We start from the raw sequence: 24,744 nt of genomic DNA on the forward strand, positions 1-24,744 counted from the left end.
TCTACCGCTTTGACATCACACTCTATTTGGAAAATATTAGTGGGAGATCATTCGTCAGCACCAATCCGGCGAGGTGTATCCTAGGCCGGACAAAGGGACATTAGAAAGGTTGAGGCTTCTCCATAAACCCATCGTCATGACTATCGAGGTGGCTTCTATTGATTACTTGCTTTTACATTCGATTTCATTGTTGATTATAACTAGGTCCATCGAGAGCTAAAACCCTAGTGTGTACTTGGATTTGTGAACCCTAGGATGTATTTCTTTCATTAAACATTTTATTATGTTTTCATTAATTGATGCTTTAATTGAGTTCCAATCTTGAATGCTTGATTGAATGAATACTCCCTTAGACTGACACTAAGGTTGAGAGTTCTTATTGGTAACCCTTGTGAGTGAGTGACAAACCACGAGAGTTAGACAAAGCTAGATTGGAGAGGGTTGAGAGGGTGAGTCGAGAGGTACCGTTGTGTCCCCTTTCCCCTTCGATGTGATTTATACTACCTCCATTTCCTCAAGTTCTTTGCTGTCATAGTAGAGTGAATGGGCTATGTGATGACCTTCCACTAGGGCTTAGTTGCAGAGGCAACGGAGTGAAGCGTTGAAATGATTTTAGTACCTAGGGTTTAATTGTGGCTAGGGACCTCTCACTTGGACCAAAGGGTTAGGTCTTCATATAGGAAGAGGATATATCACTTGGAATCCCTAGAACTCATTGCGATTCTGTAAGAGTGCTAGGTGTTGACATTGTTCGATTTTTCCTCTGGGACATGTATAGAGTCAGGCATGGTTGACCTTAGATTTGGGACCATGTATTGAAGGATCTCCATGACTCATTAATGCATTAGTTAGGAAGCATAATAGAGTGATTTGTACTTGAAATGATCGTCCTAGGTGGAACAATATTTGAGAACCCCATTTATATCAATCGCTTTACCTCCCCTTTACTTGTGCTTCTCTTTCCTGTCTCTTTTATTCTTGTTTACATTATATCTTGTTAAAAAAATCATTATTCATCTTTCACTTGGTTAAGAAACAATTTAAGTATTTTTATTCCTTTTCCCTATGGATACTATACCCACTCACCTGGGATTTTATTACTCAAAAACCCTTGCACTTGCGAGATATACGCAAGGGGCGTTGTTAGTTTCTAATTGCATTACCCAAAAAATCCACTTGTTCTACCGAGGATGTACCACTAATAAAAATCAGGCAATCAGATGGAGTATATCCTTCCCCACACCCTGTGCAACTAGTCCTGGCCACCACTCTATTAGAAGTTAGAGTGTCTAACTTCTTGCTCAATGACTCCACTTACACCGCCAATAAAGTAACTGTGTCAATCTAATGAAGTCTGACTACCTTATTTCTGTCTCTTGTGTTCCATTAATGACTATTTATAGCCATTTCTTCAATGAGAAGCCAGGCTTCTTCCGGGGTCTTGCTCGCTAAGGTACCTTCTACTGTAGCATCAAGTAACTGTCTTGTGCTTTGATTGAACCCATTATAGAAAGTCTGAATGATCATCCACTTGGGGAACCCATATTGAGGACATATCTGCAGGAGCTCCTTGAACCTATCCCATGTCTCAAATAGAGACTCCAATTCCATTTGCACAAAAGATGATATTTCATTCCTAAGCTTCACAGATTTTCCAGGAGGGAAATATCGGCCAAGAAAGGCTTCTACCATCTCCTCCCATGTAGTGATCGATGCTCTGGGTAATGAATGTATCTGATAAGTGCTTGTGTGATATGAATGCAAAGCATTCTTTCCTTATGTTGAGCATTACTTTTCTCGGGATTTTACACTAATATGTGTGTTTTTACGTTACTTTTATGCAGGTAGGGTTGTGAAACCAATTATGAAGGAAAGAAGCCAATGTGGATCACAATGCATCGATTTTGGAGGAAATCTTGCTAAAGTTCAAACGCAAAGATATAAGTCGGGTGCGAGATGCTAGAGTGTGTGCCAACCACCCGTATTTGAGTTTGCATAACCATTTGGAGGGGCACAAGGGCAGTCAAACTCAAGCACTCTGACATATACACATAGAACAAGATTTGCATTAACTCATAAGTCATTGAAGAAGCAAAGCGATCCACGGCATAAACGTGTGCCCATTTATGTTACCTCAATTAAAAGTGGATTCGGGAGTATTTTTTTGGCAGAGTACTGAAAAACACTGTAGTAGTTACTGTTCACAGCCGGCCGAAAATGACAGTTTCAGAGAATCCGCACGGGTGTGTGGAAATTACCCACACCCGTGCGGAAATCCCACAGGGGCGTGTGGATTCCCAATTCATCCCCGATTTTAGCATTCTTTTCTCCATCTTTTCCCCAACTTGAGAGAGGGTTTTGGTTAGGGTTTTGAGAGGTATTGGCTAGGGTTTTGGAGAGGTTCTATGGCTCCTACATCATTATTCCTTTGGAAGAAGGTTGGTATGGGAGCTTCCGTCGAGGCGTATCCTATACCGGACAAGTGAATCCTTGGACAACGAGTAGAGGACTTTCCACAAGACCATCGACATGACTATATAGGGGGTTTCTCTATGGATTCATTGCTTTTACATTTTATTTCTTTGATTATACTTAGCTCCATGGAGAGCTAAACCCCTAGTGGGTACTTGGGTATTTGTGAACCCTAAGATGTATTTGTTTCATTGAATCTCTTTATTATGCTTTCAATTAATTGATGTTTGTTGTGAGTTCCAACCTTGAATGCTTGATTGTATGAACATTTCCCCTAGAGTGACACTAAGGTTGAGAGTTCTTGTTGGTAACCTTGTGAGTGAGTGACACACCACGAGCGTTAGACAAAGCTAGGTTGGAGAGGGTTGAGAGGGTGAGTCGAGAGGTACAGGAGTGCCCCCTTTCTTTTCTGGTGTGATAGATTCTACCTCCGTTCCTCGAGTTCTTTGCGGCCATAATAGAGTGAATGGTCTAAGGGATGAATCTCCGCTGGGCCTTAGTTGCGCGTGCAATGGAGTGAAGCGTTGAGGTGATCTTAGTATCTAGGGCTTAATCGTGGTTAGGGACCTTCCACCTGGACCAAATGGTTAGGTCTATAATTAGGAAGAGATTTATCACTTGGAATCCCTAGAGCTCATTGCAACTCTATTCGAGTGCGAGGTTGAGAGGTTATCTAATCTCTCCTCCGTGACATGTATAGAGTTAGGCATTGTTGACCTTAGATTTGGGACTATGTATTTAAGGATTTCCATGACTCACCATTGCATTGATTAGGAAGCATAATAGAGGATTCTTGCACTTGAACGATTGTCCTAGGCGGAGCATTATGCGAGTACCCCATCTTTATCGATTGCCTTACCTCCTCCTTTACTCGTGCTCTCTTACTTGTTGTTTTTACTTTTGAGAATTGAATCATTGTCACACTTATCACTACTGATCTTTCACATAGCTAAGAAGCGGATTAAGTGTTTTTATTCCCAACTCCCTGTGGATTCGATACCCGCTCATCCGGGATTATTACTTCGACAAACCCGTGCACTTACGGGATATACGCAAGGGGATCTTGTCAGTAGCCATTGTTTCGCTCTTCCATTCAACGAAAATTGGAAGGCCCTAAACTTGATAGCATCATCTATAACACCATTGATTGTTTGAATCCTCATTGGCCAAACCATTAAACTATGCCGATTGCTGTATCATTTGGATGAATGCTGGCTTGAGTTCAAAATTTTGAGATGTAATCGGTGGCCACACAATGCTTGTATGCTAAGAACTGCGGGTCTTGCATAATCTGAGAGTGTTCTCTTCTGCTTATTTTGCTTAGCCATATTATCTGACCCTTCACCTTCTATCTCAGCTTGATTAGACTGTTCTTGCACATGTTCTTTCCCGTTTCTATGAATTCTTTATTCAATGTCCAGATTTCCTTTAACTAATGTCGAAGGGTTTTTCCTCGGGACATAACTTGGAGCTGCAACCAAAGAAAGAAAAACAAATCAGAATGATGGAAGAATGAGAAGATATGAAATAGAACCAGTGATGAATAGCTAAAATAGTAAAGTGCAAAGTGTTTTTAAAACGCCTATTCCCCGGGAACAGCACCAAAAACATGACAATGCCCTTTTGCGTGTGTACTGCAAGTGTACAGGTTTGTAGAAGTCATAATACCCCGGTGAGTGGGTAGTGGAATCCACAGGTAATAGTGATTACAGACACAAAGATTACTATTTAACTAGAATGAGGATGAATTAATAGTGATGTGAATAAGAATTAATGCAAATAGAAATAAGAAAAGAAAAAGGAGGCGCAAATAAAAGACAGGACAGGCAAATGACGATAAATGGGGCACCCAGACATTGCTCACCTTAAGACTATTGTTTCAAGTGCAAGACCATTCATTATGCTTCTTCACTAATGTATAATGTGTCGTGGAGATCCTTAAACACACGATCCCAAAACTTAAGGTCAACCGTGACTAACCCTACACTATGCCCCAGTGGAGAAGTCTCTCAGTCTCAACACCTCATACTGTGTTAGGTTGCTTTAGGCTCTAGGAATTCCATGTGATAAATCCTATTACCTAAAATAGATCTAACCCTTCGGTCCAAGCGAAAGACCCCTAGTCATAATTAAGCCCTAGATACTAAGGATTACTTCAGCGCTTCATTTTGACGCTTGTGTAGCTAAACCCCTGCAGAGTTTGTCTCTTAGCACTTCACTCTATTGTGACCACAAACAACTCTTGCACCGTGGAGGTAGGATAAATCATATCAAAGGGGAAAGGGGATATTCCGCAACATCTCAACTCACCCTCTCAACCCTCTCCAATCTAGCATTGTCTAACACTCATGGTACGTCACTCATCGACAAGGTTTACCAAAATAAATTCTCAACCCTAGTGTCACAATAAGGGAGGATCAACTCAACAAGCATTCAAGATTAGAACTCAATTAAAACATCAATTAAAGAAAACGTAATAAAAGGTCAAAGAAACAACATCATCCATAGAGCACAATACAATAAATAATGAAATCGAAAGTAAAAAGATGCAATCCATGAATAAAACCCCTTTGGTGTTTTTGTTGATGGTCTTGTGGAGTGGTTGCGTCTCCTGTAAAGGTCCCCTCATCAAGCCAAGGTCACACCTCGCCGGATTGGCGCCGACGAAAGCTTCCCAAATAACTCTCTTTCGAAGGAAACGCCATGCCGAAAGCCGTAAAATCCTCCAAAACCCTAGTCAAAGCCTCTTCAAACCCTAGCTGTGGGCGTCTCCCAAGGTGTGTCCCCTTTCCCTCAATCAGATAGCATCATCCGATACACCGTTAATCTTCAGCATGTCATAAACTTTCAAGAAGTTCTCTATGTGGTTGTTTGGATCCTCATCGGCCAAACCATTGAATTGCTCTGACTGCTGAATCATCTGGATGAATGCTGGCTTCATCTCAAAGTTCAGAGTTATAATCAGGGGTCACACAATGCTAGATTGTGTCCTCAGTACTGACGGTCTAGCATAATTAGCAAGTGTTCTCTGTTGCTCATTCTGTTCTGTCGTATTATCTAAGACTTTCCTCTTCAACTCGGATTGACTATTCTTATACAGGTTCTTTCCCCCTTCTTCTAAGTGTTCACTCAAGCTAACAATCTCCTTCACTAATTTGTGAAGGGTTCCCTCGGATCATAACCTGGAGCTGCAATAAGAAAGAAAAGAAAAAAAAAACAAAATGATGATAGAATAAGAAAATGTGAAATAGAATGAATGATGAATAGCTAAGAAGCAAAGTGCAAAGTCTCTCTAAACTCCTACTCCCCGGTTACAGTGCCAAAACCATGATAATGCCCCTTCCGTGTTACAAGCAAGTGCACGGGTTTGTCGAAGTAAAAATCATAGGTTAGTGGGGTATCATATCCACAGGGAGTAGGGAGTAAAAATACTTAAATTTCTACTTAACCAAGTGAAGATGAACAATGATTGTGTTGATAATGTGTGGTGTAAACAAGAGTAAAAGAAACAAGAAAAAGAAGCACAAGTAGGTGAGAGATAAGGTAATTGATAGAAGCGGGTATACCTGGATACTGTTCCGCCTATGATAATTATTTAAAGTGCAAAACCAACTATTATGCTTCCTAACTAATGCATTAATGAGTCATGGAGATCCTAAGATACATGGTCCCCAATCTAAGGACAACCATGACTAACTCAACACCAAGTCCCAGTGGAGAAATTGATCAGTCTCAACATCTCGCATTATGTAAAGTTGCAAGACGCTCTAAAGATTCCAAGTGATAAACCCTATTCTTATATGTAGACCTAACCCTTTGGTCTAGACGGAAGGTCCCTAGTCACAATTAAGCCCTAGGTGCTAAAATTACTTCAACGCTTCACTAAATCGCCTTTGCAACTAAGCCCTATCGGAAGGTCATCCCTTAGCCCATTCACTCTACTATGACCGCAAAGAACTCTTGGAACATGGAGGTAAAGTAAATCAAATCAAAAGGGAAAGGGGATGCTCCGCTACCTCTCGACTCACCCTCTCAACCCTCTCCAATCTAGCTTTGTCTAACCCTCATGGCGTGTCACCCATCCATAAAGCAATGAATCCATAAAAAAACCCCTCGATAGTCGTGTCGATGGTCTTGTGGAAAGTCCTTTACTCATCGTCCAAAGATCCCCTTGTCCATTATAGGATATACCTTGACGAAAGCTCCCCTACCAACCTTCTTCCAAAGAGATAACAATGTCAGTGCAGTAGAACCTCCTCAAAACCCGAGCCATTACCTCTCAAAACCATTGGCGAAGCCTCTCTCTCAATTTGGAGAAAAGATGGAGAAAGAATGCTGAAATCGGGGCTGAATCAGCTTTAAATAGGGCTGGAATCAGGGATCCACACGCCCCTGTAGATGCCCTTGTCTATTTTTCAGATGGGCGTGTGGAACTTCCACACGCCTGTGTGGATTCTCTGTTCTGCAGCTTTCTCGGCTGGCTATGAACATTGCTGCTACAATACTTTACTACAGTGTTGCTACAATGCTCTACTACAGTATCCGGCTTGAAATATTTCCCAAATCCATACTTTCATCGAGGTAACGCAAACAGGCACACATTCATGTCGTGCATCGCTTTGCTTCTTCAACGATGGAAAAGTTGGTGGAGATCTTGTTCTATATGCATAAGTCAGAATGGTTGAGTATGACTGCCCTTTGTGCCTCTCCAAATGGTTGTGCTCACTCAAATACGAGGAGGTTGGCACACACTCTAGCATCTCACTCCCGACCTATGTCTTCGTGTTTGAACCTTAGCAAGATTTCCTCCAAAATCGGTGCATTATGATCCACATTGGCTTGTTTCCTTCATAATCGGCCTCACAACCCTAGCTGTATAAAAGTAACATAAAAACACACATATTAGTGTATAAACCCGACAAAGGTAATGCTTAACATAAGGAAAGAATACTTCGCATTCATATCGCACAAGCACTTATCAAACTCCCCCACACTTAAGCTTTTGCTTGTCCTCATGCAAAAATTAAACATTTTGTGCATAGATGAAGGAAATATTGGAAGTGCTTGGCCTTAGGTTCACCAAAGTATGCAAAGAGAGCATTCTACAAGTAAGGGAAATTTCAACACTAAACATAAAAAATCGAAGCTCTAGCTAAAAACTTGAATCAAAAAGGACAACAAACCCGAAATCGTGAAAGTGTGTGGACTCACTCAAGTCAACCCAAAGTATACTCCTCAAAGCTCTAAGTAAAAGGCACTTATTTATCTACAACAAGAAAACAACACCAATTTCAAAGACGGTAGTAGCTTCACATATTCTCTAAGGTAGCCCTTTCCCAAGCAGCCGCTAAGGTGGCTTTCACACTTCGAGGTGGTAGCTCTTTTCTACCGAGTGGTAGCTTTCACTAATCCCTATGAGATAGCTCTTTCTCTCATTAGGGCATAACTAGTATCCGACTTATGAGAGTAGCTTCATACTTCATAGGTGGTAGCTATTTCCACCCAAAAATGCAAAATAAACAAGAAAACTATTTTTGTTCCTTCTTTTTCATTTTCATGAATTTAACACAAGAAACAACTATAACTAGTCCTTTTAACATCGAACATGAGTTTCCAAAAGAGTTTAAAAAGAGTGAGTAGTGCAACGATTGTCAAATCGGGCAAAAATTCCTAGAAATTCAAATAAAACTAGAGCATGAAGACATTCAATGTTGAAAATTCTTCTAAACTCAAGAATGCAATCAATGCAACTAAGGTGAACCGCCATTGGCTATGTGAGCATGTATATCAATCAAGAACAATAGAAAAAGTGTGTGCACTATGAAACTCCCCCACACTTAAGTTGTACATTATCCCCAATGTACACATGCAAGCTTACTCATAATGTATATCAATCAAGAATATATGTGGGAGAAGCAATCAAAACAATACTCCCCGATTCCTAGTGTGGGTAGTACGATGAAGCTAACTCCTTGGGAGCGAGTGTTCCAACGGGTTGTGAAGCTCACATGGCCAAGTGCGAAGCACTTTTGGCCGTGCCCATGATCAAAGTCTCAATTCCCCAAGATGACAAGACCATCTACATCCATACACGAGTGGGTTACGTGAGCTCAATCAAAAACAAAAATAACTTTCGAGTATATAAAATATAGAACAAGGAATACAACTCGAGATGCAAAATGAAAACAAACTCGAGAGGAGAGTCCTTTCTTAGTGAACAACTCCAAAAATAAAAGTCCATAAAAAGTCAAGAAATGGAAATAAAATCAAATGTCGATGTCGCTCCGGGTCCTCTAGCTGCTGGTGGTAAGGAAGTACATGGTAGGTCCACCGATCTTGGTATAGGGTGATGAGGAAGATCTTTGGAAATTTCGAAGGGGTCTAAGGAGTCCTCGATCGTAAGACAAATGATGAGGTGACGTCTCACTCTAAGATCTGCTGTAGTGCATCAAAACGTGCCATAAACTCTGTGTACTAAGCAGCCTACATGGCCCTAATCTCGGTAATCTCTGCTCGGGACTCAACGACCTCTGTCTGTATCACTCCTAAAGCACTCTTGAGCCTCTCAAAGCGATCATGGGCTGGAGATGGTAAAAACATACGTACGGGGGGCACGTCCTCTGCTACTGGGGTGCCTCAGTGTCCATCGGTGCTGGCTGAGGCTCGGGAGTAGGCTGAGATGCCCCGACCACATCATTCTCGTCCACAGCTGTCTTTGGAGTCAGTAGAACTAAGGGGTAAACCCCTGCCCGAACTCTCCGTACCATCCTCATCAATCTCAGTGTTTGCATGCCCAAGGGAGCGGGTATAGTTACCTTCTCAACCCCTCTAATCACGTCAAGTAATCGCATACCAATGACTAATCTCGTGATATAGGGGCTCGAGAAAAATCACTCTAAAGTCCGGCATCGCCCTACGGTGTCGTATGTACTCTACCAAGATATGCCCCTAAGTGTATCGGTGTATGCCGCACCATCGAGTATAGATATAAAAAGTTCACGTCATGCTAAGCACACCAATACTGTCGCCTCGCCCGCTCACTGATCTACTCAGAATAGCGTGAATGTATCTGTAGCTAGGGCGAGAAAGGCAACTGGCATTTGAAATACTAGGCTCATACTGCCCCTGCCAACAAAATACGATTTACGCACACTGCGGAGTCAAACTCCCAGGATCAACTATAGGCAGCTGCTCATACTCCTCTGTCTCCATATAAGCCGCATCATATAACTCCATCAAGATCCTAAGCTGAGTCATACTCAAGCTATTATGCTTTGTCCAGGGCTTTAAACTGAATAGTACTAATGTTGCCAAAACTGGAGTATGAGCGATCGACTCGAACGAGGCTAACACCTCGAGCGTCAGTGTGCGGATCGCCGGGTCTTTGATCGATAGTAAAAGGTCCCAGCTGCCAACTGATAAGTGCTTGAGTAGACATATTTTTATATATGTTTTACATGCATTGAGCATCATTTTACCATGGTTTATGTCTCATATTGTGTATTTGGTGTCCATTTTATGCATATAGGTTGTGAATGCCTTAAAGAGTCAAAAAGGAAGCAAAAGATGGGCTATAAAGACATAATGTTGGGAGTTCTTGTTCAATTCAAGGACCAAGACATGCTAAGTGTTCATAAACATGGAGATGTGTTCCAACTTCAAAAGATTCAAGTCAATTCACTAGTTGGAAGGGCACAAAGCGCAGCCACATCTTCATGTTCCTTCTCTTTGTGAAAGATTGCAAGACCTCTCAAAGATAAAGTCGATGAAGAAAAAGTTTTATAGCCTACCACATGGACGTGTGCCCGGACATGTGGCCTCAAGAGAAGAGTGTTTGGACCGTGTTTTTGAAAAGTACCATAGTAATTTTACTATACCGTCACTGTAGCAATACTATAGCAAAATTACTCCTGCAGCCCACGCGGCCGCGTGGAAAATCCACACGGGCACGTGAGGGCACGTGATAGGCATGATCTAAGGCCTATAAATAGCCGTTTTGCCCTATTCTTTCTCATCTTTTGTGCGACTCTTGAGGGATGAGACGGCTAGGTTTTGGAGAGAAGGTCTTTGCAGCTTTGGAGGCGCTTCATCACCAACTTTGATCGATTCCTCCTCCGTCATAGCATCAAGAAAGGCACCGGTGAACCTAGCTTCGGAGTGGGTCCTTCAAGACGTCGAAGCTCTCCATCAAGGCCATCAGTTCATATATAAGGGGGTTTATTTCTATGGTTTTAATGTACCTTCATTCATTGATGGTGTGTTTTGTATGTTGCTCCATGGAGAGCTAAAACCCTAGAGCATATTTGGGCATGTGAACCTTAGGATTCTTATCTTTTGTGGATTTGCTTAGTGTTTCTATTTAATTCGAGTTTGATTAAGTTTTAATCTTGATTGTCTATGCTTGCTTGCCTTATTGATCTTTTGGTTGTTTGGTTTGCATGATTTGTTACCTTGGTGAGAGAGAGGTCTCCATTAGGGTTAGAATGTCAAGATTGAAGAGGGTTGAGAGGGCAAGTCATGAGATAGTGAGCATTCCCTTTTCCCTCCGATTGGTGTATTCTATCTCTGTTCCCTAAGCTCTGTGCAACCATATTTGGTGTGAGGCATGAGATTGAGAGATTTCTCACTGGGACCTCGTAGGCGGTTAGGATCCTTCACGGGGAATTAGGGTTGGATCAATATCTAGGAATCGGATACACCTCTTGGAATCCCTAGAGTGCTTTTATGCGGTCATATGTGGTGTGAGGTGTTGAGATTGAGCGATTTCTCCACCGGGACCTCTGTGGGGATTAGTATCGGTGATAGGGAGGCTAGATCCGATTATATTTGGATTTCCACGACTTAACTTACTCTTCATAGAAACACTTTGCTCATTCGGTACCCTAAATACATGAATCCTAGGGGAGCATTGCCCGTATACCCCACTTTTACTGATTGAGATCTCCATCTATTTAATCCTTGCATATTCGTCTCCATTATTCATTTTGCGCACATGAGATTACCACACCTTTCCATTTATCATTAGGCTAGAAAGCAGAGAAGAAGTTAGTACTAGTAGCCCTGTTCCCTGTGGATTCGCCTACCCACTCACCGGGGTAATTATTACTTCGACACCCGTACACTTGCGGTTTACACGCATATTCGGACATGTGAAGTTTTTGGCTCCATTGCCGGGGAATAGGATACTAGGAACGCTAGGACTTTGTTGCTCTAGCCACTTATCTTTTTCTTTATTTTGTCTATTACACACTTTCTTTTTGTGCCATCATTCTCATCGATTTTTATTTTGTTTTTATCTATTTCATTCTATCTTCTTCCACCATTCTATTTTTGTTTTTATTTTTGTCTTATTTACTTTCTCATGCATGGAACTTGAATGATGATTAATCCAGCTTGTAGATTTATATTTCTCGGTTGATGCTCTCACTAGAAAAAAATTGATCAATTTATCAATGTTCATCAACAACACAATCCATATCGCATCAACTATCATCCAAATCAAAGGAGCTACCCAAACCTCTTATGGGATATTGATGGCCAACAATGGGAAGCACCTCAACAAGAACTTCAATGGGATGAGAAAGTTGAAGAAGATGTACTTGGTTGGAAAAGAGTGTTACCGAGATTTATTGAAGCAACCGATGCCCGTTTCCAAAATATTGAGGCCACATTAAGTTGTCATGAGATCTCCATCAAAAACATTGAGCATCAATTAGGAGAGATCTTGGACATACTTTCTAAAGAAAAAGAAGAATTTGAACAAGCAAGAAAAGTATCTCCAGGACATGATGAGGCCATGAACAACATGGAAGAAATTGGGCAAATTGAGTACATTGGGGCAGAAAATGAAAAGCAAGAAGTTGAATATCATCTTGAGATTTTGCATTGTGTGACTAAAGATTGTGCTTGTGAGCGAGAAAATTTTCAAGGGGATTTGCTAGTGTCATGCTCTTCTCAAGTTGAAAATACATTAGAAGAAGCAAACCCTAAGGTTATGGAACAAGCATCTTTCTTTAGGATTGATCAACTCTTACAATGCAAGAAACAGACTTTGGGAAGGGAAGAAGATGTGGGTAGGAGATTGAAGCCATCCAATGACCCACCTATGCTAAGCTTGGACAATTCCCAACCCAAATTGTTTCCTTGGAGGCCAAAAAGTAAGATGGTTGGACTTTTCCAATTAATATTCCAACCCGACAACTAGATTCTTAGTTTAAAGGAAGTAGCTATGCAATGTCTTGTTGGGAGGAACATACTCTTTTCAAGCCTCCATAAGGTAAGGAAGAGGTACGTCAAGCTAAGTAATGTAAAACAAGCGATACTTGGGAGGCAACCCAAGTTTTTTTAAATGTTTTCTAGTTTAGATTTTCATTTCCTCTAGTAATAAATTCATGAGTGGGTGCTTTGATGATTTTTTTGTTTGTTTGTTGAAGTTTTCATGGAAAATTTTTGGTGATTTAAATTGATTTGCATATATGTGGCATGGTTTAGGGTGTAATTCATGTTTACAGTTGAAGAATTAGTATTAATTTGAAGTTTGGAGCCTTCCGTGGACTGTCTGCAGAAATTTTGCAGCTCATGCGCTCGCGTGGAATTTCCACTCGGGCCAAATACATTTTCACGCTGGGGTGTGGAATTTCCACACCCCCATGTGGCTTATAAGAATATGAGGGGTCACTTTTTCATTATCTTCATCACTTACACTCTTCATGTCCCACTTCTCCATCTTCAAGAATCCGAACTCTTTTAGCACAAAAACTAAGTTTCTTCAACTCATTTGAGATTTACAAGTGTTTTTGCCGGCATTTGCATTAAGTTTCCTTCACCAATTTGCGTACGGTAAGCTTCATCTTCTCAATTTTTCTCCATGCTCTAATTTTTGCCAATCCATGAATTTTTTTATTGGTTTATAAGTGTTGCTTTTCATGGAAAAATTTTTGTAGAAACACTTTAGAATGCATGGATCGAAAAATTTTTAGAAGCGTTAGAGCCCAATCATGGTTTCTTGGCAATGGTTGAGCGCCCTACGCTCCGCGATGGGCGGCCGAGCCGCTCGGGTCGCTGCGCGCCCACGCGCTGCGTGGGACTCGGGTGCCGCGCGGCCGAGCGCGGTCACGTGGCCTTGCTTCCAGGCCAAGCCGCGCGCCGGGACATGTGGCCTCAAGAGAGAAGTGTTTGTACCGCGTTTTGTGAAAACTAATACAACAATTTTACTGTAGTAACTTCATTGCAGAAGTACTGTCGTAAAATTACTGTTCACACACCCGCGTGAAAATTCCTGCAGCCCACGCGGCCTCATGGAAAATCCACACGGGCGCGTGAGGGCACGTGACAGGCGCAATCTAAGGCCTATAAATAGCTGTTTTGCCCTATTCTTTCTTATCTTTTGTACGGTTCTTTAATGGTGAGACGGCTAGGGTTTGGAGAGGAGGTCTTTGTGGTTTTGGAGGCACTTCATCACCAACTTTGATCGATTCCTCCTCCGTCATAGTATCAAGGAAGCCACCGGTGAACCTAGCTTCGAAGTGGGTCCTTCAAGATGTCGAAGCTCTCCATGAAGGCCATTAGTTCATATATAAGGGGGTTTATTTCTATGGTTTTAACATACTTTCATTCATTGATGGTGTGTTTTGTATGTTGCTCCATGGAGAGCTAAAACCCTAGAGGGTATTTGGGCATGTGAACCTTAGGATTCTCATCTTTTGTGGGTTTGCTTAGTGTTTATATTTATTCCGAGTTTGATTAAGTTTTAATCTTTATTGTCTAATGCTTGCTTATTGATCTTTTGGTTATTTGGTTTCCATGATTTGTTACCTTGGTGAGAGAGAGGTCTCCATTAGGGTTAGAATCTCAAGATTGAAGAGGGTTGAGAAGGCAAGTCATGAGATAGTGAGCATTCCCTTTCCCCTCCGATTGGTGCATTCTATCTCCGTTCCCTAAGCTCTATGCAACCATATTTGGTGTGAGGCCTGAGATTGAGAGATTTCTCCACCGGGACCTTGTAGGGGGTTAGGATCCTTCACCTGGGATTAGGGTTGGATCAATCTTTAGGAATCGGATACACCTCATGGAATCCCAAGAGTGCTTTGCAGTCATATGTGGTATGAGGTGTTGAGATTGAGCGATTTCTCCACCGGGACCTCGTAGGGGATTAGTATCGGTGATCGAGAGGCCAGATCTGATTATATTTGGATTTCCACGACTTAACTTACTCTTCATAGAAACACTTTGCTCATTCGGTACCTAATACCTGAATCCTAGTGGGACCATTGCCCGAATACCCCACTTTTACTGATTGAGATCTCCATCCATTTAACCCTTGCATATTCATCTCTGGTATTCATTTCTTTGCACATTAGATCACCACACCTTTCCATTTATCATTAGGCTAGAAAGCAGAGAAGAATTTAGTACTAGTAGCCCTGTTCCTTGTGGATTAGACTACCCACTCACCGCGGTAATTATTACTTCGACACCCGTGTACTTGCGGTTTACACGCATATTTGGATGTGTCACCAAAAGCAAGCATATCCTCGATCTCGTCTGCCATATCCTCAGTTAACTGAATCTCCCTGCAGCTTGCTTCTTCGACCGAGGTGCCATAATTTGCAAAATTTGAAAGGAAATCGATCAAACAAGTTAATTAACAAATACTGCAGAAATCCTCACGGTCGTGCGGAATTTCCGCATGCCCGTGTTGATCCCCTGGGCTTGAAAATCGCATGGCCACGCCTCAAAAATCCAAAAATACAATGTACAATTACTTCTAACTCCATTCTAAACATGAATAATCATTCTAATTGAAGAGACAAAGCATTATTAACTAGATTCATCGAAGAAAATCATGAATGGATGATGAAAATCAAGAATAGGTCTTACTGCCGAGTTGAGATGAGAGAATTTGGATTTGGCAGGAAAACCTCATAAAAATCCTACCAAATCGGCGCTAAGGGGTCAAGAAATGATCTGAGAGTTCTCTCAGATGAACGGAGGATGTGAAAAACAAGAGGAACGACTATCATTTAAAAAGATATTGGCCTCTTGGCGTTCCGTGCATCCGCACGGGCGTGCGGAAATTATCCACGCCCGTGCGAAGTTCACAAGGTCGCCCACAGGGGCGATTTCACGGCCTTGTTTGCTCTCGAGATAATCTGCCAAACACTGCAGAAAATCACACGCCCGTGCGGAAATTACCCATGGGCGTGCGATATTGGCATGGTCGTTCACAGGGGCAGCCGCACGCCAATGCGCCTTCTCTGGATGAGCTCGCAGTGTAAGTCCACGGGCGTGCGGATATACCCCACGCCCGTGCGTTTTCCCTGGATGCCTTAGAAAAATTATAAACGCCTAAATGTTTATATTTTATACGTATTAATCTTGTTTTATTTATGTATATTTTAATGAATTGCTGCCCGTTTAAGTATAAATTGGTTATTTCGGTGTTGCAGATCTTAAATGAGTCGAATGAAGCTCAAAAATACAAATTGGATGAATTCGACACCACAAACAACATTTTTGGGGTGTCGGTACTGTAGCAGGCATTCGGCTGTGAGCTTCATGGGGTCCATGCGCCCGCATGGGTGCCTGTGAGGTTTGCTGGAATTTCACAGCTCTTGGTACTGTAGTAGGAATATTGCAGGAGAGACACTGCAGCAAAACACAGTAGCTGAGTACTGTAGCACAGACACCTTTTCTGGGTGAAATGGCAGTGAGCTTTACGCTCTTCATGCGCCCGTATGGACCTAACAGGATATATATTAGGCTGATTTTCTAGGGCAAAGGGCGAGCTTTTTGGAGGGGGAGTTTTTCTCTTGGGCCTCTTAGGACGCCGCCCCACTCTTCCCACAGGCGATCTATTACGCAAGACTTCACCAAGAGGGAGACAAACTTTGGAGGAGAAGATAGGTAGAAGATCCTAGGCATCAAAAGCATCATTTGAGGGGAAATCTCTTCAAATTTTCAAGATCTTCACCATCTAAGGGGATTTAAAGCTAGAGGGAGTAGTTCTTAATTATTTTCTTGTTTACTTGTTCCTTGGACCTGTATGAGCATTCCTCTTTCATGAGGAACTAATTTATTTGTGATTTGGACATGATTAACTCTAGGTTGATTGTTTGTAATTTGAATGATCATCTTTATTGATGCATTGTTGGATGTTGTATTTCTTTTATGGAATCTTGTAGTTTGTGGTTCAAGACTTGTGTACTTTGATGTGTTGATTTGCATAAGAACTCTGTATTTCGACTTCTAGGTTGCACTTGGTTGAGTGACCATCGCACTTGTACTAGACACACTTGGCTTGGAAGGGATCCATGTACAAATACACCGTGACCATCGTGTATTTTGTACCCCTCCAGTAATTAGGGTTGGACCTAGTTTGAGTATCAACCCTAATTAGACATTTCCCTGAGCGTAATGCAATCATACGAGGATTTGGGCGGAAGCTATTCTGACATAATATTTGTATGGGATTAGGGTTCAGTTGTCGTGACCATTGGGTTGAGCTAATTTAGGAGTCTCTTGGCCCAACTACCATCTCACATTTCATCCTAAATTCAGGCCTTAATGACAACCCTAGGGGGATTCGTTGTCCAAATCACTACCTTCAGTGTTTGATTCTCCCTTGAGTTCGTATTGTGTGTAGTAGTATCCCGGATTTCATTGTAGTTAATTCTTTCTCTTTGTAGAATTACTATTTATCTTTCGAAGTGTTAGGCTAGGAAATAGATGAAAGGGAAGTAATAGTAGATCCTTGGGCCCTGAGAATACAACCCTCTCGTGCTCGCACGAGAGGTATTACTTGGCGACCCGTGCGCTTGAGGATCTCACATGAAAAAACCTGTAGGCTCTGCAAAAAATTTCTGAACATGTTTACACACTCAGAGCCTACCCAATTATACATGTTTTACCAGTGAAAAACATGAAATAAAGCTCAAACGACCCAACTTCGCCAAATCCACATGAAAACACACGATGAATACTCAAAACCTCAAATAAAATCATAGCACAAGCATCTAAAAATCAAGACACCAACACTCAACAACTAATTCATGCAGAATACTACATTATTCGACTAAGAAAAACCGGAAACATTTGGGTTGCCTCACAACAAGCGCTTGTTTAACGTCGCTAAGCTTGACGTACCTTGTCTTACATAACAGGGGCTCATAGATGAATGTTGCCCTCTTACCCATGACTTGGAAGCATGATGAGCGCAATCTCTTGAAGGTAGAGGGTGTATTATCGGGCTTGGGAACATCTACCAATGGTTCATCCAACTTCTTCGGTTCACGTACGTCTCCAAAAGCCTTGGAGCGTTTACGGTGGTGTCTCCTTGCCTTCTTCATTTTCCGTACCACCTTCTTCCGTCGAACTAAGCATCATTATGATAAGTGCTTGTGCGATATGAATTTGAAGCATTCATTCCTTATGTTGAGCATTACTTTTCTCAGGTTTTTACACTAATATGTGTGTTTTTATGTTACTTTTGTGCAGGTAGGGTTTTGAGGGGTATTGGCCAAGGTTTTGGAGAGGTTCTACGGCTCTGACATCATCATTCCTTAGGAAGAAGGTTGGTAGGGGAGCTTCCGTCGAGGCGTATCCTATACCGGACGAGGGAATCCTTGGACGACGAGTAGAGGACCTTTCACAAGATCATCGACAAAACTATCGAGGGGGTTTCTTTATGGATTCATTGCTTTTACATTCTAATTCTTTGATTGTAATTAGTTCCATGGAGAGCTAAACACCTAGTGGGTACTCGGATATTTGTGAACCCTAGGATGTATTCGTTTTTTGAATCTCTTTATTATGCTTTCAATAAATTGATGTTTATTGTGAGTTCCAACCTTGAATGCTTGATTGTATGAACATTTCCCCTAGAGTGACACTAGGGTTGAGATTTCTTGTTGGTAACATTATGAGTGAGTGACACACCATGAGCGTTAGACAAAGCTAGGTTGGAAAGGGTTGAGAGGGTGAGTCGAGAGGTACAGGAGCGTCCTCTTTCTCCTCCGACGTGATAGATTCTACCTCCGTTCCTCGAGTTCTTTGCGGTCATAATAGAGTGAATGGTCTAAGGGATGAACTTCCACTGGGGCTTAGTTGCGCTTGCAACGGAGTGAAGCGTTGAGGTGATCCTAGTATCTAGGGCTCAATTGTGGTTAGGGACCTTCCACCTGGACCAAAGGGTTAGATCTATAATTAGGATGAGATTTATCACTTGGAATCCGTAGAGCTCATTGCAACTCTATACGAGTGCGAAGTGTTGAGATTGTTCAATTTATCCTCCGGGACATGTATAGAGTTAGGCATAGTTAACCTTATATTTGGGATTATGTAATTAAGGATTTCCATGACTCACCATTGCATTGATTAGGAAGCATAATAGAGGGTTCTTGCACTTGAAACAATTATCCTAGGCAGAGCATTATCCGGGTACCCCATCTTTATCGATTGCCTTATCCCCTTCTTTACTTTTGCTCTCTTATTTGTTGATTTTGTTGTTGAGAATTGAATCATTGTCACACTCATCATTATTGATCTTTCACATAGCTAAGAATCGAATTAAGTATTTTTATTCTCTACTCCCTGTGGACTCGATACCCGCTCACCCGGGATTATTACTTCGACAAACCCATGCACTTGCGTGATATACGCAAGGGGACCTTGTCACATTACGTCTTCATAATCCTCCTCTTGGTCGAAGAAACCCTCGTACGGGTCCAGATTGAACATTTCCTGCATGTATTCATCAACAATCTCATCAATAGTGTCTAGAAAATATAAAGTGTCATCAAAATTAAGAGAATGCTACATGGCTTTAGCAAGGCAGTATGTGAGCTTGTCATCTCCAACTCTCAAAGTTAGCTCTCCGTCATCCATATCAATCAATGCCTTGGAAGTCCGCAAGAACAGCCTCCCAAGTATCAAGGGTACATCCGTATCCTCATCATCGTCTAGCACCACAAAGTCTACAGGAAATATATACTTGTCCACCTTAACAAGTACATCTTCAATGATTCCTCTCGGATGTCTCACCGTTCAGTCTACCAATTGCAAAGTCATCCGAGTAGGCCTAGGCTCACCCAAGCCTAACTTTCAGAATAAGGTGTATGGCATGACGTTGATGCTGGCCCCTGAGTCCGCCAATGCTATTTCTTCACCCATATTGCCAATGCTACACGGAATGATGAAGCTTCCCGGGTCTTTCTTCTTGTTCGGCATGTTCCTTTGCAACACCACCGAGCATGAAGCATCTAGAATCACCGAAGCACTCTTCTCCAACTTCCTCTTATTGGTCAACAAGTTTTTCAAGAACTTCGCATACTTAGGCATTTGGGCCAATGCCTCAACAAAAGGAATATTGATGTGGAGTTGCTTGAACAAACTCAAGAACTTCTTGTACTGTTCATCCCCTTGGTCATTCTTCAATTTAGAGGGATAAAGAATTCTTGGATTGAAAGGTGGGGGTGCCACCTCCTTCTCTTTGCTTGTTCCCTCTTCTACCTCTATAACCTCATGTGCGTCTTGTCTTGGCATCTCACTCAGGAGCTTACCTTCAACCTCATGACCACTTCTCAAAGTGATCGCCTTCACCTGCTCTCTAGGGTTGGTCTCTGTATTGCTCGGCAAGCTTCCATGTGGCCTTTCAGAGATATACTTCGTGATTTGCCCCACTTTATTTTCAAGGTTATGTAAAGAGGCGGTGCGGGTACGAAGTGTGGCCTCAACTGATTCAAACCATCTATTTACAAATTGCACAAATCTAGCAAGGCCTTTTCCAAATCATTCATTCTGGTTTCCAAACCTGAAACTTTGTTTTCCACATGCGGGGCTTGTTGTTCTGGTTGGAAACCCGGTGGCCCCATGGCCTTTGGTGGACCCTGATTGCTCCATGAGAAACTTGGATGATTCTTCCAACTCGGATTATAGGTATTGCTATATGGGTTTCCTTGAGGTCTCATTCCATTACATACAAAATCGACGTTCTCAGCCGAAGATGCATCACCAATAGAGATCGGACAATTAGAGGGAGCATGTCCTCCACCACACCCATTTTAACTCGTCATGGCCGCTACTCTATTCGAAGTTAGAAGGTCTAACTTCTTAATCAAATTTTCCACATGAGACGCCAATGAAGTTACTGCATCTATCTCATGGAGACCGGCCACCTTTTTCTTCTCCCTAGCATTCCATTGGTAGCTATTTAACCCCATTTCTTCAATTAACTGATGGGCCTCATCGGGGGTCTTTCTACCTAAGGTACCTCCTTCTGTCGCATCCAAGAGTTGCCTTGTACTCGGGTTCAAAACATTGTAAAAGGTCTGAATAATCATCCACTCTGGAAATCCGTGTTGCGGGCACTTTCTCAGGAGCTCCTTGAACTTTTCCCATGTCTCAAATAGAGACTCTAATTCCAACTGAACAAAGGATGAGATCTCATTCCTAAGCTTCTCGGATTTTTCGAGAGAAAAATAACGGGCAAGAAAAGCTTCTACCATCTCTTCCCATGTGGTAATTGATGCTCTAGGTAATGAGTGTAGCCACTGCTTCGTTCTCCCCTTTAGGGAAAATGGGAATGCTCGCAACTTGATGGCATCATCCGTCACCCCGTTTATCTTCAGCATGTCACACACCTCAACAAAACTCTCTATATGAATGTTTGGATCCTCAACGGCCAAACCATTGAACAGTACGGATTGCTGTAAAATGTGGATGAATGCCGGCTTCACCTGAAGTTTTTGAGTCGAATCGGGGATGCACAATACTTGATTGTGTCCCCATCACTGATGGTTTGGCACAATCGGATAATGTCCACTGTTGTTCATTCTGTTCTGCCATGTTTTCAGATTCTTCCACTTCCAAATTAGCTAGATTAGGCTCTTCTTGGACATGCTTTTTCCCTTTTCTTCTAAGTGTACGTTCAAGCTCAGGATCTCCTTCAATCAATATTGAGGGGTTTCCTCGGGTCATAACATAGAGCTGCACCCAAAATGAAAGAAAAAGAAATCAGAACGATGATAGAATAAGAAGATATGAAATAGAATGTATGGTGAAATTGCTAAGAAACAAAATGCAAAGTATCTCTAAACGCCCACTCCCCGGCAACAGTGCCAAAAACTTGACAAGGTCCCCATGCGTATATCCCGCAAGTGCACGGGTTTGTCGAAGTAATAATCCCCGATGAGCGGGTATCGTATCCACAGGGAGTAGGGAATAAAAACACTTAATTCATTTCTTAGCTATGTGAAAGATGAATAGCGATATGTGTGATAATGATTCAATTCTCAAAAGTAAAAACAACAAGTAAGAGAGCACAAGTAAAGGAGAAGGTAAGGCAATCGATAAAGATGGGGTACCCAGATATTGCTCCACCTATGACAATCATTTCAAGTGTAAGAACCCTCTATTATGCTTCCTAATCAATGCAAGTGAGTCGTGGAAATCCTAAATTACATAGTCCCAAATCTAAGGTCAACTATGCCTAACTCTATACATGTCCCGAGGAGAGATTGAATAAGCTCTCAACCTCACACTCGCGATAGAATTGCAATAAGTTTGTAGGGATTCCAAGTGATAAATCTCTTCCCTAATTGTAGACCCTAACCCTTTGGTCCGGTGGAAGGTCTCTAACAACAATTAATCCCTAGATACTAAGATCACTCACAAGATCAATCCGCTGCACCCACAACTAAGCCCCCAGCTGAAGGTCATCCCTTAGACCATTCACTCTATTGTGGCCGCAAAGAACCTCGAGGAACAGAGGTAGAATCTAACACATCAAGGGGAAAAAGGGATGCTCCTGCACTCTCTTGACTCACCCTCTCAACCCCCTCCAACCTAGCATTTGTCTAACACTCGTGGTGTGTCACTCACTCACAAGGTTACCAACAAGAACTCTCAACCCTAGTGTCACTCTAGGGGAGTATTCACACAATCAAGCATTCAAGGTTGGAACTCACAATAAACATCAATTAATTGAAAGGATAATAAAGAGATTGAAAGAAATGAATACATCCTAGGGTTCACAAATAACCAACTACCCAATAGGGGTTTAGCTCTCCATGGAGCTAAGTAGAATCAAAGAAATAGAATGTAAAAGCAATGAATCCATAGAAAACCCCCTCGATAGTCGTGTCAATGGTCTTGTGGAAAGTCCTCTACTCATCGTCTAAAGATCTCCTTGTCCGGTATAGGATACGCCTCAATGGAAGCACCACTACCAACCATCTTCCAAAGAGATGACGATGTCAGAGCCGTAGAACCTCCCCAAAACCCTAGCCAATACCTCTCAAAACCCTAGCCCAAGCCCTTTCTCAAGTTGGGGAAAAGATGGAGAAAATAATGCTGAAATCGAGGTTGAATCGGCTTTAAATAGGGCTAGAATCGAGGATCCACACGCCCCTGTGGACGCCCCTGTGTATTTTTCACATGGACATGTGGAAATTCCACACGGCTGTGCGGATTCTCTGTTCTGCAGCTTTCTCGGACTGCTGTGAATAGTGATGCTACAGTACTTTACTACAATGTTGCTACAATGCTCTGCTACAGTATTCGGCTTGAAATACTTCCCGAATCCATACTTTCATTGAGCTAACACAAACGGGCACACATTCATGTCATGGATCGCTTTGCTTCTTCAATGATAGAAAAGTTGGTATAGATCTTGTTCTATATGCATAAGTCAGAATTCTTGAGTATGACTGCCCTTTGTGCCCCTCCAAATGGTTGTGCTCACTCAAATACGAGGAGGTTGGCACACACTCTAGCATCTCACACCCGACCTATGTCTTCATGTTTGAACCTTAACAAGATTTACTCCAAAATCGATGCATTATGATCCACATTGGCTTCTTTCCTTCATAATCGGCCTCACAACCCTACCTGTATAAAAGTAACACAAAAACACACATATTAGTGTAAAAACCAGAGAAAGGTAATGATTAACATAAGGAAAGAATGCTTCACATTCATATCGCATAAGCACTTATCAAGTATATAAAAGATAAAGCAATGAATACAACTCGAGATAACAAAACAAAAATAAAAGACATACTCACAAGGGAAATCTTTTCTGAGTAGTGCAAGTCTAACAACAATACAAAATAAAACAAAGAAAGAGATAAAAATGATGAGTCAAGCATCGGTGTCACGGTCAGGCTCTTTTGCTGTTGCTAGATAATTGAATGGTGCCGGTGGATCAGGTGATGGTGATGGTTATGCTGGAGGAGTTGGAGGAATCTCTGGTCACAGAACAAACGATGAGGCAACATCTCGCTCAAGAATCTGCTGTAGTGTGTCGAAACGTGCCATAAACTCTGTGTACTACGTGGCATGTGTAGCTCGGACCTCCGTAATCTCTGTCCGTAACACCCACACCACACTCTCTAGCCTCTCAAATAGATCATAGGCTTGAGATGTTGAAAACAGGAGTACTCGGGTGGTTCATCCGGGCATGTGGCACGCCCTCGCATCCATCGGTTCAGGGTGAGGCTCGAGGGCGGGCCGAGAAGCCCTCGACGCCATCACCCTCACCCTGGCTATCTTTAGAGCTGGTGTAACCAAGGCATAAACTCCAAATCGACCCTGCTAATCATCCCTTCAACACACATGCTCTATGCTCAAATGAGAGGTGTATGCTCCTTTCTTGGTCCCTCAAATCGCCTCTAGGAGACCCATACTGATGGCTAGTCTCGTGATGTACGGGCCTGAGAAAATGACTTTTACTCCGAGATATCGGCTCGCTGGCACATGTACTCAGCTAGAATGTGCCCCAGATGAATCTGCTCTCTCTGCACCACGGAGTATAGGTATAATAGCTCCCTGCCCCGCTTAGTACCCTTTAGTCTATCACCACGCCCGCTCACTAACTGCTAAGAACGGCATGGATAAATCTGTATGATGGCCGAGAAAGGCAAGTAGCCTTAGACACTCCTGGCTCATACTGGCGCTCCCCACAAAGTGTCCTATATGCTCTCTGGGGTGTTAGACAGCCGGGATAATTCGTTTGTAATCGATCGTACTCTTCTGTATCTGTGTAAACATCATCATACAAGACCAGATAAATTATAAACTATGTAACACTCATACTGTAATGATGGCCGAGTGCTTGAACTGTATAACATCAACATTGTCAAATCTCGAGTATGATCAGTCAAACTCAAAGGATGAAAGTATCTCCAAAGTGAGCTGATAAATAACTGGCTTCCAAATAGACAAAAGACGCCTATAACTACCCACAAACAACATCCTCTCAGTCTCATCTGCCAT

At 42.2% G+C, this 24,744-nt stretch overlaps 2 non-coding genes across 2 annotated transcripts; both read left to right on the forward strand.

Annotated features, from left to right (window-relative positions):
• The first annotated feature begins 1,537 nt into the window (after positions 1-1,537).
• LOC120250769 lies at positions 1,538-1,644 on the forward strand. The gene has a single exon (XR_005533107.1). It is a non-coding gene; the product is annotated as a small nucleolar RNA R71 (small nucleolar RNA).
• Positions 1,645-20,820: 19,176 nt separating this feature from the next.
• On the forward strand, positions 20,821-20,927 carry LOC120250745. The gene has a single exon (XR_005533084.1). It is a non-coding gene; the product is annotated as a small nucleolar RNA R71 (small nucleolar RNA).
• Positions 20,928-24,744: the final 3,817 nt, after the last annotated feature.

The sequence above is a fragment of the Dioscorea cayenensis genome, chromosome 19 (genome assembly GCF_009730915.1).
Source record: "Dioscorea cayenensis subsp. rotundata cultivar TDr96_F1 chromosome 19, TDr96_F1_v2_PseudoChromosome.rev07_lg8_w22 25.fasta, whole genome shotgun sequence".
Taxonomy (NCBI): domain Eukaryota; kingdom Viridiplantae; phylum Streptophyta; class Magnoliopsida; order Dioscoreales; family Dioscoreaceae; genus Dioscorea; species Dioscorea cayenensis.